At 37.9% G+C, this 16691-nt stretch overlaps 1 protein-coding gene across 5 annotated transcripts in view; it reads left to right on the top strand.

Annotated features, from left to right (window-relative positions):
- The first annotated feature begins 9930 nt into the window (after positions 1–9930).
- The window catches only part of LOC113155328 (myocyte-specific enhancer factor 2D homolog), a 24551-nt gene continuing 17790 nt past the window's right edge, over positions 9931–16691 (top strand). For all 5 annotated transcript variants that reach the window (XM_026349986.1, XM_026349983.1, XM_026349985.1 and 2 more), the window contains exon 1: positions 9931–10124. The gene's annotated coding sequence lies outside the window, so the exon portion shown is untranslated. The remainder of the gene's footprint in view (positions 10125–16691) is intronic.

The following is a 16691-nucleotide window of genomic DNA, read 5'->3' as shown; positions in this document are numbered from 1 at the left end:
ACATTTAACTTTTCACATCTATTGTGATACTTAAATGTGGTTTTAATTCGTGTTTGATAACGAGAACAGAAGCCAACGTATGTCGAGCTGCTAAAAAGCCATTTGCGCCGTTACCGGGCTACTTGTAACGCGTTACTCAGACCGTGAGAAGCAGACGGTCTTTGTGGTTCGTGGGTCACAGTCTGTCTCAGACCCTCCGACAGCAGTAAACCACCCTCACCACCACGCCATTGTTTTAATGCTGCCAGCACAGACACCATACAGCGCTTCAGTGCGCGGAGAGGTGGCCTGTACGTTGAGACCAAACCGGCTTTTACGCACGCTGATTAACGACGCAGCACAGCTGATATGTGCAAAACCTCACTTGTGTCATTACTGTAAATATGAGCTGTAGTACTTTTTCATAACCACAACGATTCAGTGTGCGCATTTGTGCCCGTGCATGCATGCACTCAGACCTGGCACCCTTTCACCCCATGTCGCGCCAATATTCAAAGTGGGATTCACTGATTTGAATAGGAGCTTAATGAGACATGGTGGTGCATTATAAATGAATGTGGGGGAACTCCACGAGGTTAAAAGAATTACTAGATTTATTTTAGAAATGTAGCAGAGATTCATTTAGACACAGAGGGTTGTTTTTGTGTGGTACAAAAATACATAATGCTCCATTAACAGCATAGAGTGTTGAGTGCACAAGACAAAATCCAACAATCTTCAGATCAGTCCTTTCTGGTGGATCAGGCTGAGTGTCCTGTGTTACAGGATGTACTCAGAAGACTCTAAGACACCATCAGAAGCACTTCATCACCTTCATATCGTCAGAGTTGGTTGTTGTTGGACATTATAAAACTATACCTGTTTAGATTTCTTAGTGTTTGTTCATCATTAAAATGACTACTAACCTAACCTAACCTGTGAAAGATGAACAACAGGTTTGTTCACACAGCTTACACTGGAACAAGTTCTGCTTCCTGTAATAATTTCAGCTGCTCTTATTGGCTGATAAGACTTTTATTCCCAATGCACTGAGACTAAATCCACAGTTGTCAGCCAGTTTAGCCAGTCATCATTCTTTAGCTAGATTAACTAGATATATTCAAACTAGATTAAATAAAACAAAGGTAATGATGTTACTAAGAATAATCAAACGTTTTATTATTGGCATGAGGGATATGAAGAGTGCCATTTTACCTTCATTTAAATCACCTTGAGATTATAAAACCTTTATACATTAAACTACAGCCCAATACGAGTTTCAGGTCACTACAGTCATTCACATGCAATTGCAGCTTTCTACGCACTGTTTTTTTCAAGCTAAGTGTTTCATTCCTCTTTTAGTCAATAAAAATCTGATTTAAATAATATTTAAAAAGCATAATTTGTTTGTGCTTTGTCGCGCTCACTCAGTTTGGGAATAATACAAATACTAATCCTCCAATAAAAATCACTGATGACAGCAAAAACGGAGAAATATATAAAGAGATAATAAAATAAATAACATGTTATTTTCCTTTTTTTTTTAACAGGTTCATTTAACTAGCTGGAAAACATGTCTTCAGAGACTCGACACTTGGACCAACAGGTCTCCTAATTGTAGAGTTACTAACAGGATGACGCGTTCAAATGCATTTTAATGAGTTAGATTGTGATGTGCGCATCTGAAACACACTCGTTCAAAAACACTTATCCGTAAAAAAAAACATGTTACATGGCCAATAGGCCCAGTTAGGTGAAAGTAACTTATTTCTTTTCTGCATCACTGAAGTGTTTTTATTTCGTTTCTTTTTTTAATTATTGTTATTATTTATTTTTCATGCACACAAAACAACAGAGTGAATTTAACTAAAAGTAAATTCAGTAATATTCAACTGTAGTTTGTAGATTGTCTTCAAACCAAATGTATTATATCTTTTTAGGCTAAAATATCATCATCTCGGAAAACGGACACATTAAATGCGCGGGTGTGTGTGTGTGTGTGTGTGTGTGTGTTAATGGTATTACTGTAATTTTTCTTTCACACTTCCAGTCCAGACATGTGCACTATTATTTTTTTTTTCAGCACAGACTGAAAGATAAAATAAAAATAGATATAAAAAAACACGTTTTAAACATTTGGGGCGTTTCCAGTCTTTGAAAACAAAGTTTTGTTTTGTTTTTGTTTTTTTTCATGTACGCAATATTTTCTTGCGGAGACTATAATGATCATTTTCAAAAACTAATTCGATCATGATGTTAGGATTTCACAGCCATTAAAAGATGGACTAAAGCTAAAAGGATACGGTGTTGTGAGGCAGAAGGGACATTTTACTGTTCAGTGTTTACCTGTGTTCAAATCCAGCGCAGGTCTCCTGCTGCATGCTGCGGGACAAAGTGTAAGCAGGTAGTTATTTATATTTATATTTATATTTATATTTATATTTGCACTTTTTATCTGCACTGGGTTTGCAGCTATAAGCTGTGTATAGTGTCTAGTTTCATAAGTGAACAGGTCGTCACCTCTCGATCCTACAAATACCAGACACATTTGGCTTTGAGATGTGGTCTTACATCCACGACGCACCTGATGAGCTGTTCCTAAACCACATATGTTGAAATCATGAGGGGTGAAAGAAAAATCTGTCAGAGCCCGATGCACGTTTCTCTGTTCTGCTGCTGCCATCGTGTGAACGTTTTGTGTATTACATCTCTGTGGAACAAAACACTTAAAAACAGCTCTTTATGTGAGTTTTTTTTAAAGGAACAAAAGGATCTCTGTTAAATTATATTTTAGCGGTTCCTGTACTACAGCGTTTAAATAATCAGCTGTCAGTTTCAGTTATTCAGGCACTTCTGTCAGATAATTAGAGAAAACATAGCCTTGTGGGTCTTAATCACACAATAGGGAGAAAAAAAAGTTATGGTCACCGAGGTTGACATATGGAAGTAATGGTAATTTTGATTTATATCATATTGTAACAGGCTTGGTATATAATAAAGTAAATGCCTACACAAGGTGTCCCAGGCCCTGTTTACACCTAGTATTAAGATGCGTCTTAGTTGGATCAGAAGTGGACATGATAATTTTTACTTGTAAACATAAGTGGATCTCCAAGGTGTCCAACAGACCACCTGTGTGCAGGTTTCATTAGTGCTGCCTCATTTCCACTATGAGGTCAAAGGCTATGAGTTAGTTCATTAGTCTGTTTCTCCCGTTTTTCTCAGCTATATCATTTAGAAGTCATCAAGCTTTCTTTGGACAGATTCCTCTGCCCAAATGCAAATTAGGTATCTTGTTTTACTGGCTTTCACTTTTTTCTTGTTTGTTTGTTTTGAGCATTGATGTGCTCTCCCTAGAACAACCACCATGTCCTGCACTGATGACGTATTTTCATGTAATGTTGCTGTTGGGGACGCATTTGCATTTCCACTACAAAGGAAATGTGGTCAGTTACATCACAGTCCACCTTGGTAAGTGATTTGAGTGATTGGATTACAATTTGCCTTGGTGGCCATTTGCACTTGTATTAAACACTGTCCACCTGTGGTCCGATCACCAAACACGCATCTTAATGTGTCCATGTGTAAACAGGGTCTTAGTTAGGTGCCACCAGAAATGCTTCTGTGCTCCCAGGTATTGGTTCTTCAGTTCAGTTCTGTCTAACAGAAAATCTGCCGTAGAGTTCTGGTGACTGCGTCGAGTGTTTAATCTCAAAACCCACTCAGAACAACTAAGTATCTATTTTGATCTCAGGGGAGAAGTGGCCCTAAACCATGAAAGTAAAACATAGTTTTTTTACTCAGTCACACGGGGAAGATTTGCTTTTCTGTCTTTCCATACATCGAACATAGTTATCAAACGTGAGCTGTTGACAACAATTGAAATGTGTCTGGAAGTAACTGCATTTGTTTTGTTTTTTCATTTGGTATTCTGGTTCTTCTTGTAATCATTTGTAAGTGTATAAAAGAGTTTGGATATAACACACTTCAAAGCACAATTTCTTACATTATTCATGAAATACAACAAAACGTTTTACTATGTGTGTTGCCATCAATTTATTTTAAATTCATCAAACTGAAAACATGAAAAAGTTCTGTGAGGATGAATTGCCCAGAGTTATTCAACCTTGCAACTACAGGAAGATCTTGCTTGAGGTTATTGCTGCCAAAGGTGGTTCAACCTGTTATTAAAACGCTGTTTCGCTTTTCACTTTGTTAACAATGACTCTCTATGTTGTGTTGTGTTTAATGAAGACAGGAAAGATAACTGCTGGTGTTTTATTTGCTTAGAAATGTTGTGTTTGTTTTCATTTGTGACCTTGGTGACGATCAGATCACATTTTATGATCATTTTATGCAGAAAACCAGGTAATTGCATTACTATTTCTTGCAACTGTATAGGTTTCCAAGATAAACCAGTATAAAGTTATGAAACACCAAAAAGGAGCATAATATTGTCACTAGTTATCTTGTTGGTAATCTTGTTTAGTTTTGGTTGATTTTATTTGGCCCAGATTCAAAGATCCTGTCCTGAGCCAACCACAACAGCTTTATCTGTGGAATTACTCCCAGCCTTAAATTATGGGATTTTTTCCATTTGTAGTTCTGTACATTTATCAGTGAAACTGTATTTAAGAAAAAACTCAAACTCCTAGCAGTAATGGAAAGAAAACAGACCCATGTTCAGAGTTACTGAATGGTGTCACTTGTTGAGGAATAATTGCTCACACAGGAGCGCAGGCAATGGTCTGGAAATGGAAAAGCCATGCAGGGACAAAATGGAAATGAAGTTTATGTTACTTGATGTCAGAGATTACTGATATCAAATGACTTTTTATTGTTAGTCAAAAAAGAGAATACGCAATAAATAATCCCAATCATGAGGACTGAGATGTCAAAGACCAGAACAGATCCTCTGTATGATTTGAGTGCATCTATTCTGTGCTTAAAAATGACAGAGTTCAGTTTAAATGAGCAAAATGAGTGACCAAAAACGGATGTGTGAAATGCGTGTGATGTGTTTTTTTACTGGGTCCCAAGGGTCCTTTTTTTTCATGGTAGCTACAGTACTTGATTACATTGACTGTTGTATGTGCACATAAATGACCAGAAATACAAGGAACAAGATTAAGTCTGTGGAAGTCCTGTTAGGCTTTATTTAAGCAATATCACGCACTGGGCTAAATGCTAATGTTATGTCATCATGTCAGGCTCACAATGACAGTACTTTTTTTTTTGCCGACACATTTATCATGTAAGTATGCAAAAAGCTCCTACTTAGCAATAAACACAAATTACAGCTGTGTAATTTATTTTGAAAGTAGTTATTAAAAAGATTAATAGTGGACTAGGTATTTCAGTCTGGACCAAAGTGATGCACCAACCAACCAGCTGACTGACAGATCTACAATCAGAACTCAAACTCCTCTTTCAGCTTTTTCCACAACTTCATGACCTATATTTTCATCAGCATGTTAGGGTGGTTCAGTTTTCTCAGACATGGGTGTTAACACACCATCATCTTCATCTAAATCCCAGAAGAGAGTAAGTGCATGTGGAAAGATCCATCATCAAGACAAAATACAAGGTTACTAATAACAGGGCAGCATATCAAGATCAATTTTAATAACTTTCTACAACTCATGAAAAATGTTCAACTGTGGATGTAATTGTTATAAGTTGGCATGTGATGGCACTGTTGTTTGGTCCCAACTAAAATATCTCAAGAAGTACTGGATAAATTGCAGTGAAATTTGGTTCATCTTGGTTCCCAGAGGATTAATGCTAACATTAATGCTAACATTTTACTATTGACCCTCCAAATGTACCTTTTGCTCCATTGTGAGGTTCACACATGAATAACTAACCAGAATAAATCCTAATTACTTTGATGATCATAAGGTTTTTCATCAAGCACTGGCTCAAATCTGCACCAAACTTTGCAGGCTACAGGCATGCGTGGTCCTCAGAGGATGAATTACTTTCTAACTTTATAAAATCATAGAGAGAACCCAGCAATCCCCCTTCAGCAAGCATTAGGCGACAGTGTATTGGAAAAACTCCCATAAGTTTAAGACAGAAACCGTCAGCAGAACAAGGCCCAGGGTGGGCCTACTGGAATACTGGGCTTATTAATTAGTTGAAACTTCTACCCACCCATCAATCAAGTACTGGTACACGTAAGAAACTCTGCTACTAATTGAATGTTAGTGTATATAAATACGTTTTAAGTTTTGATTTAAAAACCTCTACAGAGTGAGACTGTTGCAGGTTGACTATTCAAAAGTAGTGGGGCACAGTAGGAAAAGGTCCGGCACCCTGCTGACCTTTATAACTCTGGGGACAAACAAGAGCTCTGCATTCATAGAGCAAAGGGTGCAAGTTGAAATATAAGGGTTCAAGAGATCAGGTATGAAGGGGCACTTCCATTCAAGATGTTATATGTCATCAAAACACCTTAAGATCAGACTTAGATAGTTACGGTTAACTGATCAAAGTTATACCGGTGTCGAGGTGGGCTGACGACCAGCATCTTAGTTTTGAATGGATTAAGAAGTAGAAAATTATTACTACTATTTAGAGCAGAAATTAGTAATCTCAGAAGGGTCATTAGCCTTCACAGGGATGTAGAGATGCATAACAGTGAAAGTTAATTCCATGACTTTGTATGATTTCTCTTATAAATGTGGAGAGAAAACAAGAGAGGGCCAAGAACCGAGCCCTGTAGTACTCACTCCATATTTTACATTGGTACATGTTGATGTGATGTTGCTGTAAGAAACAAATTGTGTTTTATCAGATAAGTAAGATTGTAGCCATGTAAGAGCCAATTACCATCACCAAGTTAAACATTGATTCATATGACATGGCCTCAAATTCCATTAATACAGAATCTACCTGTTGTCCAACATTAGGGAAGAAGATGAGGTGCTGGATTTGAGCATAGAACGTGTTGGGCTAAAGAGAAGCACAACTGCGATAAGTACAACTTCACAGAGCTGCTGATTCTTTTATATATTAATACAACTTCTAGAAAATTGTTCTTAGTGAGGTAAAACATACATAACATAAACATATTCATTACAGACTAAATGATAAATAAAACGCCCTCATGAGTAATAAGAATGACAGGTCTGTCTACTACAATAAAATACACGTACACGTGGGAGGTAGTGGTGTGGAGTGTGCGTGGGCAGCAGGTAAACCTGCATGGAGAGCACTTTGGTGTATTTTGTCATCAACACGGTGAGAGTAACACACATTTCCAGGCATGCAGATGCCTCGGATTTAGTCGGTCACAAGGATGATAACACATTTGTGAGACAATAGACTTGCATAGCAGCATGTTTATTAAGGTTACTATTGTGCTTAAGAAACAACTGTTAACACCTTAATAGATAATGCTTTTCGTCCTTCACTTAAGATGCTTTCATCTTCATCTTTCATCTAACAAAATCTCTTTGAATTAAACTTCAATTGACTTAACACGTCAAATTCTTTCCTGTAAAGGAAGTAAAGACTCATGACTTTATTCTCATCTTTGACATTTTGTAACTCTGTATGATCTAGCCTCTTATCCACATCTTTTATTTTATTATCTTATTTTATTATCCTGAATCAAGTATTTGTTGTTGAACACAATGAAACCTCATCTGTTTCAATGCTCCACCACTCAAATTTACAGTTTCTGCAACATTAGTACCTTGATATCATTAAATTCTTCAGCTACACTGAAAGTAATACAGTTGGGGGTTTGGTGTCTACTTCAAGGATGCTTCAACATAGAGCACAAGGATCAAACCACCAACTTTATAATTAACCTGCTTCACCACTAGATCTACAGTCACTACACTGAAAAGTTCAAGCAGTTTAACTCTAAAGCTTTCCTCAGCTGGTGCATTTATCAGCTGCCGACTCTATTCTTTTAAGAAGCCTGAGGCCAATTCTTTCTTAAGTTTCTTTAGCTGAACTTTTTCTTTCTATGCTGCTTGGTCTCTCTGCCCTACGCACCCTGCATTTCATTTCTTATGTCTGCCTGTGGACAATATTATGCTGCAGGCTTCCACTTTCTGCCTACCACTGGAAGTCATCCAAATGGCTTCTGTGAACTTCTACAAACTTGCAGGTCATCACAGAATTCATGCAATCTTGAACTGCTTTTCTTCAGGGCATTGAGGTCCTTCAAGTATGTTTTCTTTCTTCCATCTTTAAGAGCAAACCTGGATCTTCCTATGCTCAGCTGGTTCATAGTGGTGTCTGTGTCTGCGCTGATTATTGTGAGATTACTTTGGCTCAACTTTATGCATTACTTATAAATTTGAATCCAACAAACCAAGCCAGTCTTTGATACAGTGTTTCTAATCTAGGATGTCCCTTATGAGGCATTTTTCCAAGATGTCATGTGTTTTATCTCTGTCAGCCTCTCTGTTCCCATTAGCCCTGAACGCTGGGTCTGATACAGCATATGTTATTAAACTAGGACACAAGTCTGCCTAGAAATTCAGAAGAAATAAGAATAATATGAATAGCATATTATAGAAATGCACAAATAAACAAGTATTTTGAACTCCCTGGAGAGTCTGTACACATCAGGATGATCTGAGTTCCAGGATGAACTTTGCTCGCTTGTTTCCCAATGATAGCATATATGATAACCAACTGCCGTGACCGAGTTAACATGTTTGTAAGCCTCAGGCCAAAAATTTGCAAATGGTCTCTTATATTGACCTCCCATCACCTACCGCCCTCTGTGTTGTGTAGTGCATGGACCCTGTCACCTCCAGGTACCCATTAATTCAGAGCAGAGAGCAGAAAAGGACGACTTCATAGTCCAGTTTCATCAGGAATTATGTTCATGTCGTGTGCCCATTGTCAATGTTAAGAGATAAAAGCATGGGAAGATGGAAATACAAAACAAACTTTAACAGTATTACAGGAATAAACTCAACAACTATGTATTGAACTATTGTTTGGAAATATGCACGACTAACATACATTATAAAACAACCCAGTACAGAGAATAAAGCATTTTCCTGGCAGTATTTGTGTCAGAACGTGATACCCAGAGTCAAATCGGAGCTGTAGTCCCTTTAGTAAGCATGGTATACGAGGACATGTGTTACGTGTTAGACATATTAAATAAATATTGAAACCAACTTGGGATAAGGTGGGGGAGGGATAGGCATGGTTCATTTAACCCTTGGACACTCCAGTGGTTTAATCCAAGCCTGTAATTATTGTATGGATTATGAATCAGTAGTTCTATGTGCACATACAGAGATGTACAGTAGGCCTGTAAAGTTAAAATATACACAGTAGGCTATATATATAGTATATAAGTGCACAATGTGTGCTATAATAAGCTGTATAATACAGTGTATTACTGTGTTAAAGGATCACACGTTTTGAAATTTATAATGGTGAATTCTACTGTGCATATGTCTCTATTGGATATTTACTCAAGCAAATTTTCACAACTCGCCTGCTTTGAAAAAAAAAAAAAGAAAGAAAATCCGTGGGTATTTCAGCACGGTTTGATGTCTAACGTACAGTATGGTGGCATAATAAAAGACGACAATTTAGACGATAAACACCTCCCAACAGTCAACCTTTCTCTTTTTGACACCCTTCACGGATGGTTATTAGCTGCTTACGGGGCTGTGGTAATTACAGACGTGAAAGACAAATGGCCTAGCGGGCTCCCTTATGGAAAGCAGGCAGGGTACAGTGAGGCTACATTGACATTTTCCCCACATGCAAAATCATGCAAAAGGTAAATACAGAGGCGGAGGGATACAAACACTGTTGCAGAACATGGCCGACACCTCCGTCATGTCCTCTCCTGCGGGCCCGCCCACTTCGGCGGCACTGCGCTCTGATTGGACGACAGCTTCGCACGTCAGTTTCTTATTGGATTCCGGACGCGTCGGTCACAGGCTGATGTAAATGACGTAGGCCGTACACTGGGTACACTGTATCGCCTGGGTGGACAGTATAGTTACTTCAACATTAAGGAATAAAATGTGGCGGGTTCATGTAAATAGAGACGTCGCTTCAGCGTAGTTAATTAATGCGTTTTAACTAAGACAGGTCACCTCTGGAGCGGGTGGCAGGCCTGTTGTCGGTTTTATCAGCAATATTTCAGGGTAAGTGGAGTGATACATTTCCTTCCTGCGTCTTTTTTCCTCGCACAGGAGCAGGACTGCTTGGTTTATGTTTTAAAATACTGCTATAAAAAGCCACACTACGCTGATTTTTTTTTTTCCTCCATAGACGAGTAGTCTTCATTACAATACAAAATATCCGTAAGGCGATTTAAAGTGTGGTGTGCTCCAGCTCGCAAAGCCGAGTTATGTGGAGAGTGTGAGGAAGGTAATGGCTGTCCGTCGGACTCGTAACAAGAAAATTGTGAAATGGCCCTTGTAGAAAAGCTCGCCCTCTGCTCTGGAAATCAACCACGGCTGTGGTGTCTGAAAGGCGTGCATTTGTTTTGGTCAAACCAGGGCACAGCAATTGATAGCAGTCAGTTTCCAACCTGTCAAATTAGACCCTGTAGGGTACCTGTCTGCCGTCAGTGGGCCTACTCAGTCTCCATCTGTCATAATGTTCAGAGGATATGAGTCCTGCTCCCACTTTGTCTTTTAACCTCATATGGACGCCACATACCAGACCCAACGTGGTAATGTGTAATGGCATTAAGGAGAAAACAGACTCCACACAGCTACATGCAGTAGCTGTGGAGCTGCACATACGCCAGAGCTTCAAGATACATTATATGTTCACATCTGTGTGTGTGTGACTTGATGAGATTTCCATATTGAAGTAGCTTGGATTTTGTACAGAAGATACAAATAGGAATAATGCTAACAATTTGATGACAAGCTGCTAAATGCAAAAGGCATGTGAATGGCTTTATTGTATTTTGTAACACTAAACTAGCTTAAAGGAGACCCCTCTCAAATATGTATTTAACAAAATCAGCAGCTAGATTTTTGTGCTATCCTTATCTCAAATATGTTTTGCTAGAATTAGGCCACTTTGACAGGGCGATACACTGTGTACCATCACTGTAGATGGATTTATATCAACTTCTGTAGTTAGTACAGTCTACTGATGAGGCATAAATCACCCATTTCACTGTTTCATCAGTTTTCTATCAGTTTTCTATCAGGCCATTGTTATTGTAACATGTAACGTGTAGATTATGTGTAAAGTTGGTGTTTTTAGTTTAAAGCTAAGTTTTGCACATCCCAAAACGTCATCTTGTTTGAAATAGAGAAGTCCTACTTTTTATAAGGTTAACAGAAGGATCGGTATATTGGTCGCTCAAAAATGTCTTGTTATTTCCAAAACTTCTTTATTAAAACTTACAATTCATATGATTAAGAGTTCAAGTTGACGAGGCTGAATGGAAGATAAAAGAGAGCCCATAGTTACAGTAAGAGAGCAAAGACTATAATAGATTAGATCATTCACATATAAATATAAAGTGAAAGAAAACATACAAACACTTGCCACTTTAAATTTACAGTGTATGGTAAAAGTTTAATTCCTTTTTGTTGGTTTGAATACTGTCCCCTGAAGAAACACATTCATAACCAGCAGAATTCTCCATTCAGACATGTTAAAAATGTCCATTCACAGCAACAACAATGTCTTTTTTTGTTTTTCAGTTTCCTTCAGCAAGATACTGAAGCTTACTGGCTCACTCAGCATATGAGTAGATAAATGCTTAAAATTAGAATAAAAATAGTTTTGCCATGTAAGACAACTTATGTTCTGGAAAAAGACCTTGAGGCCTTTGTTTAAAAGAAGGCTACCACTGACTTGTGGCTAGTAGTAATTTTAATAAATAACAGTTAAAGAATATGTTATTAAAGAAAAATTATGAGGTATTGTACGTGTTGTAACAGCAGTTATCTTGATATTTTGTTGCTGTGTGATTAATCATCACCATTCTCAGATTTTTTTGGACATCTATGTTAGTTAATGGCATATATACTGTAATATATGTGGTTTTGAACTGATGTTCAAAGTGGCTTTTCATGATGGCTTTGTGAGTGCAAATCAATCCTACCCATCTTTGGAGAGTGGTGATTGAGACATAAATGCTGTCTTAAACCCATCTCTCAGAGCTGTGGATAGACAAACTCTTAAGTCACATTTGAGGCTCTAGTCATTTATCTCAGGTCTTTGACACATTTCATTGGCTAGTGCATAATCTGCTAAAGGTCACTGCCACTAATTACACTACTCCAAAACAGACAGATGCCTACCCTAAGCTTGATTGTGCCCTCTTGCATCAGAATAACATTCAAGGGTGGCTCATTTGTTATCATAGTGACCGGATATATTACGATAATGAGGCTCACCTTGTCTGGACAGGAGTCAGTCATTTACCAACATTATACCCCTCTGTCCGGTGCTTTCATGTGTGTCTTTATGTTTACTTGTAAACTATCTTTTCTGCTTCTTGTGGCTCCCTATATGTCACAGACTCAGCTTGGTTTGGCTGGATGTAGTGCTCAGTTTTAGCCAAGCGGCGACCTCGTTATCTTGGCATCCAATCAGTCCTCAGGCCAGCTCCTAATTGAGCCATCAGCGCCTTAAGGGGGAAGAGGAGGGATGAACCTGTCAATTACAGTAATGAGGGGGCAGCCATGCAGAGGGCAGTCAGGGAGAGGGAGGCTAGACAGAAGCCTTGCAGTCTTCTGGTCAGTTCACAGCTAATGAAAGATAATATTGTAGCCTGACAGTGGCAAAGTTAGTAGAGTCCTTAGGGAAGAACATTTTTAATCATTTTTCCTCCAGCAGTGGGATGTTTCTACGTGTCTTGTTGTAGTAATTGTTTAGAGTTGGTGCCTTACAGTTATAGCTAATGAATGATCTATGAAGATGTCTCCACTGTGAACACAGATTTCATGTATGAAATGTTTCATACTTTGGCAAAACACACCTTAAATCATGGAGTATATGTAATGCTGTTTGATAATATGCATAATTACTATGGTTTAAACACATTTAAGGCCCTCATTATTGTCACAAACACCATGTTTGCTTACTGCCTGTCTAGCTGCTGTACTGACCGCATACATGAATTCATTTATATTTTCTCCAAAGTGATGCACAAATGAAGCAAATGAGAATTTGGATACTCAAATATTTGTTTAAGACATTGATCATGCAAGTAAAAAGTGTTTTATTTTACTGCAAAGTGATAGTTGGGTTTTGAACTGATGGTCAGACAAAAGAAAACATGTGGTGGAGATATAGATTAATTGTTTATAAGTGAAATTACTTCCTCAAATGTCTTGTTTATTGTTAATCAGTTCAAAGCCCAAAGGTAATCAGTTTTAGGTTTGATTGCTGGTGCTGGTAGCCCCGTCTGTAGGGCATTGCAAGTCAAGATGAGAGACTAGAGGGCCTGCACAAGGAGTTGGGTAGCATACTCAGAAAGGCAGGGTCAGATTTTCTGATGTTGCAAAGGGCAAATCTGCATGCCAAAGATGGAGTTGATGTAGTCAGCAAACCTTAGTTGGTTGTCAGTTACAACCCCCAGATTTCTGGCAGTCAGTGCTGATGCTGATGCTGTGTTGTATGGTAGGTTTGGCTGGGAAGATGAGAACCTCTGTGTCGTTGGAGAGATTGTGTTGAAGATGTGTTTCACTGTGTTCACAATATGAACGACAAATCACTGGCTCAGTGACGGCTGCCATTCATTGTCACTGAAAACCTGGTTTAGTTCCTCAGTACACCCTATTGTGCAAGGTGGAGAGAGGAGGACAGTTGAGAAATGCTCAGCTATATGCTTTATGCTTTCTGTATACAGAAACTACCTAAATGAATGAATTTTAAACCAAATGAAGGTAAAACTCATGGTGCTCTGTCAACTTCTTGAGTGTTTAACACTTAATATAATGTAAAATATTGTAATAGTAAAGAAAAAAAACTATTTGTAAAATCAAATCACCAACATCGTTGGTGTATCTGGCAGTAGTTGAAACAACCATCTAGTTAAAGCATAGCATGTTAGTACTATGCTTAACACAGCCTCAGTACTACAGCTTCACCAGACCCCAGTGATTTGTTGTTAGTAGTACACGTCATTGATAAATGACATTGAGAGTTTTGCAGTTGAAGCTAATATCCTAGATTATATTACAACTTCTGATCAATTTTCAAGCTGGACACTCTCTCAAGTGTTGAAATGTGGTTTGCTGAGGCCCCATGTGCACTCCAGTGGCATTTTCATTTTTTCCGTCTGGCCTAACAACAATCCCACAGGAAAGCGGGAAAAGACTGGAGGGAAAACTTAACACAATTACCACAGGCCTGAGTCTTTGTGTAGGAAGGGGCACGAGGTTGTTAAGCAAGGTAATGTAGATGTAAGTTTGGTTTATATTAAAGAGAGAAGAAAATGTGAAATAATGGTACAACTAATTCGTTTGTTGTCAGTTGTCCTCTTTCATTTGTTTTGCTGGTAGTTTTCACTGCAGCACTTGGACTGGAATAAATGTTGCTTCGGGATCCATTTGCAGCACCGTCTCATTTTCACTTGCAGAGGTGTGGTTGCCTTTTCAGTTCATATTCCTGTCCCTCGTTAAAGGCACACACATTACAAACAGCTGAATGTAACCGAAGAGAATAACACAGACCAGCTTGAAACCAAATCAGTATTTGAAATACAAGTTTTTACTTCTTGCTAGTGAATTTGTACTTGCATAAAAACAGTTACTGATGTTGGAAGCAAAGATTAGTTGGCTTGGTTTGTGTGACAAACAGCCCAAAACTCAAAATATTCAATTGACGATGATATAAAACTAAGAAATATACAAATCCTCACGGTGAAAAAGTTGGATTCTTAATTTTAAAATGTTCAATCTGTCATCAGAATAGTTGCCAGTTGAATTTCTATGGCTTGTCTAACCAGTGAATCAACTAATCTTCTCAGTTCAACAAAAGCTGGTGAAGACAGTTCACATGGGAATAGGGAGCGCGTTTAATGCACCAGAGCAGCCACTCTAAATGCATGGGATCAGCATTACACCTGACTGAGTTTAATTAATTGTAGAGGCTAAAATTATGATTATTAAATGATTAATTTTACAGTCCTTCTGCACAGTTAATTCATAGTTGTAGATTTAATTAAACTTTTCCACTGAGGAAGGAAATGTGACTTGTTTATGTTACTGATACTGGATTTGTATTCATAATGAAAATGCAGTGACAAATTTGTTGCCTAACGCATCATCATGAATACATGAAAACATGAGCTACGTGTTGTGATGTCAAAGGTATTTGACTTGACATAACTAATCCAAGAGAAAATGTCCAGCTGCTCTGTATTAATTTTTAAATATCCATTCCTGTCACCATTAATTTATGTAAGTCCTTTTTTTTTTTTAAACCTTCAACATTGCCCCTTGTATATGCAGTATTATATGTAGGAATATCACCCTAATAGAAATGGTTAATCTTTTCCCTCAGATAGCTCCAACAGTATTTATCTGTCTTCAGTTTCCTGATCATCATTTCTTCCACATTTACTTTTTTTCATGGCTATTGGGCTGTCACACAAAGGGTGGGGAGGATTTTCAAAACATAGTGAAAGTATAAAGTTCAAAGATGGCAACGTGTACTGCAGCACACCCTAGAAGGACGCATTCAATTCTTATAATCTTTAATGTGCTTCTGTGTTGCTATAAAACGTTTGGACTGTTCTTAGTGAAATAACCAAAGAAACACCAGAGATCACATCCACTCTTTAAATGGTCTCTCTTTTTTTCTTGTGTGTGAACATATAGAAGCACACACAGTCGAAAAATTACATCATTCATTTCACATCAAGGAATTCAGTCAAAAACGTTTTGATACTTGTTTTATCATTTTTGCTCAAGGCCACGCAGATTTTGGAGCCTATTAAAGGTCTTCAGCAGCCCGTGCTCAGTCCTGTTCAGTGACATCCTTTTCATGAAGAGCTGCTGTGAGATTTTCCTTAACTGAAAAACAACTTTGATTGTTTCATTGTGTCGTAACTGAATCACCCTTAAGGGGTTTGTGGAAAACACATTGTGATGACACAAAACCTTGAAATCCTGGCCTCATGTACAGACTAAAATGAAGAGGTTTTATCATGGATAAGTCAAGTGATTAGTTTTGTTGTTAACTAATTGATAATTTTAGTAGTTTTATTTTATTTTTTTATATGTTATGATTGATTATGTAGATGTAGCATCTTGTGCTGTAACTGTGGCCTACACTTTGGACTTGGAAGCACAGGAAGCGTGCTGCACTTACAGTAGGATTTTTATTACGATTGTTATTATGGTGGTTAATTTTATGATGGGAGATTCTGTGGTACTACAGATTTCAACACACAGTTTAAGTGGTGTTAAGTAAATGCAGGGCACTAGATGGCAAATAGGGACTGAGTCCAGGCATTGAAAAAGGGAGAATCAAGAAACTCTGCATGTTTAAGAAGCTCTAAATAGGGAATGTTTGGATTTTTTTTTATAATAAATGGCTTAAATTCATTGTCAGTACTGTTACTGATTATTGTTCTGTTTATCAATTAATAGATTGATTCCAGTTGTAGCCTATATATTCCTAAAGATTAATTTTAATGTTGTACAGTCATTGAAAAAACACAAATCAGTTGTGTCCTTGACCAAGATACAAGTACTTATACTTTTTTTTACCAGTGCTCTTCAAGA

The sequence above is a fragment of the Anabas testudineus genome, chromosome 11, assembly GCF_900324465.2.
Source record: "Anabas testudineus chromosome 11, fAnaTes1.2, whole genome shotgun sequence".
NCBI lineage: Eukaryota > Metazoa > Chordata > Actinopteri > Anabantiformes > Anabantidae > Anabas > Anabas testudineus.
The sequence above is the reverse complement of the archived record's forward strand: the minus strand, read 5'-3'. Positions and strand labels throughout refer to the sequence as shown.